The sequence below is a fragment of the Colobus angolensis genome, unplaced genomic scaffold, assembly GCF_000951035.1.
Source record: "Colobus angolensis palliatus isolate OR3802 unplaced genomic scaffold, Cang.pa_1.0 Scaffold10, whole genome shotgun sequence".
Classification (NCBI taxonomy): domain Eukaryota; kingdom Metazoa; phylum Chordata; class Mammalia; order Primates; family Cercopithecidae; genus Colobus; species Colobus angolensis.
Genome location: NW_012110919.1, coordinates 20,747,614 through 20,749,978, shown reverse-complemented (window position 1 = coordinate 20,749,978; position 2,365 = coordinate 20,747,614). Strand labels below are relative to the sequence as shown.

At 43.6% G+C, this 2,365-nt stretch overlaps 1 protein-coding gene across 1 annotated transcript in view; it reads right to left on the bottom strand.

The window, feature by feature from the left end:
* The window catches only part of MYO1H (myosin IH), a 62,932-nt gene that overhangs the window by 34,553 nt on the left and 26,014 nt on the right, over positions 1 to 2,365 (bottom strand). The gene's annotated exons all lie outside the window — the stretch shown is intronic.

Below are 2,365 nucleotides of genomic sequence, written 5' to 3'. Positions count from 1 at the left end.
CTGTCGCCCAGGCTGGAGTACAGTGGTGTGATCTTGGCTCACTGCAACCTCTGCCTCCCGGGTTCAAGCAATTCCCGTTTCAGCATCCCAAGTAGCTGGGATTACAGGCACCTGTCGTGCCACCATGCCCGTCTAATTTTTGTAGTTTTAGTAGAGACAGGGTTTCACCATGTTGGTCAGGCTGGTCTCGAACTCTTGACCTCAGGTGATCCACCTGCCTCAGCCTCCCAAAGTACTGGGATTATAGGCATGAACCAGGGCGCCCGGCCATAGTATGTACTTTTTTGTGTCTGACTTCTAACACATTTGTGTAACTTACTTACATCATTGCATGCAGTTACAGATTATTCATTGCACAGTGATATATTATTCCATTTGTGAATGTACCCCAATTTATTTTTCCATTCTTGATTCACTATAGAATTTCATGTACTTATCCTTTGCAATTTCATTTACTTATCCTTTTAGTATTCTACAACAGGTCTGAGAAAGCCATCACCATTTACTAAGTCTTTACCATGGCCAGAAATTGCATCCAGGCAATTTATGGCATCATTTACAAAACTGGATGGTAGGTATATTAATAACCCCATCTTGTAGCAGGGGAAACACAAGTGCAGGAGCATTCATTTGGTCTTGGGGCCAGGTACGGTAGCTCACTTCTATAATCCCAGCACTTTGGGAGACCGAGGTGGGCAGGTCACTTGAGGTCAGGAGTTCGAGACCAGCCTGGCTAACATGGTGAAACCTCATCTCTACTAGCACACGTCTATAGTCCTAGCTACTTGCAAGGCTGAGGCAGAAGAATCGCGTGAACCCGGGAGGTGAAGGTTGCAGTGAGCCGAGATCGCCCTACTACACTCAGTCTGGGCAACAGAGCAAGACTCTGTTTCTAATAATAATAATAATAATAACAACAATAAAAAATTAGCTGGGCGTGGTGGCAAGTGCTTGTAATCCCACCTACTCGGGAGGCTGAGGCAGGAGAATCGCTTGAACCTGGGATGCGGAGGTTGTAGTGAGCAGAGATTGCACCACTGCACTTCAGCCCGGGTGACAGAGTGAGACTCCATCTCAAACAAAACAAAACAAAACAAAACCAAAAAGCAAAAAAGAAACAAACAAACAAATAAACCAGGTCTTAATGACTCCAGCATACGCCCTTAAATTGTCTCCTCCTTACCTCAAAGACTAAGTTAAATGTCTAGTTGATCTTGTGGGATGTGGTACTCTGTATCTGATCTGCATGGTGGTTACACAGGCACATACAAACACAAAAATTTATCAGGTTGTACATTTCAGATCTACTCATATCACAGTATTTTATACTTGAATTTTTGAAAAGATTATTTCATGTACATAGACATGTCCAAAATATAATGATCACTGATAAAGGAAGATACAAAATCTTTTTAACAAAATCATACTTGTGTCTGGGTGCGATGGCTCGCAGCAGTAATCCCGGCACTTTGAGAGGCCAAGATGGGTGGATCGCTTGGAGCCAGGAGTTCCCGACCAGCCTGGGGAAAAGGGTGAAACCCTGTCTCTACAAAAAATATAAAAATTAGCCAGGCATGGAGGTGTATGTTTGTTGTCCCGGCTTCTTGGGAGGCTGAGGTTGGAGGATCACTTGAGCCTGGGAGGTTGAGGCTGCAGTGAGTTGTGATCATGCCACTGCACGCCAGCCTAGGTGACAGACTAAGACCATGTCTCAAAAAACAAACAAACAAACAAAAAAAAAACTTGTAATTCACTTAATTTCTACTAACAAAGGGCTGGCACATCTATGAGTGGTAGGTATATCATAAACATATTTTTACGTATGAAGTAGTTGTTCTCTTGAAGAACATTATCCAAATACTAAAAAAAATGGAGACACAATGATCTTTCCCCCATGCAAAATCTGGTCAAATAAAGTATGTACGTTTCGAAGTGTGCATGTTTGCCCACTTTCTCTTCCAATTTCTCCAGGAAACTCAAGTCTGTAGCAGGACCAGGCCGAATGCATTCTTCATCCTTCAAAAGAAAAAGAGAAGCCTCAATCCACAGCACCACACTCCATCAATGCCAAGTTTAAATGCTTTCACCAGCTGGAGCAGAAAGTACTGGACTAAAAGACCATCATTTCATATAAGTGCAGGTGAACATTCTGGGGGAAGAAAGGGGCTTATCCATGTGTTTGGCTTCTAAGATTTGATAAGGGGACCACGGAACCAGAGGGCCTGAATATCCCATGAAAAGGCAACTCTCCCACCATCTGACTCAAAGTCTTCCCAAGGATACTCCACAGCTACTACGACCAGCTTAGTGCCAACCTCATCTTCTCTAAACCAGTCATCGCTGACCACGATTACCATGTGTACAG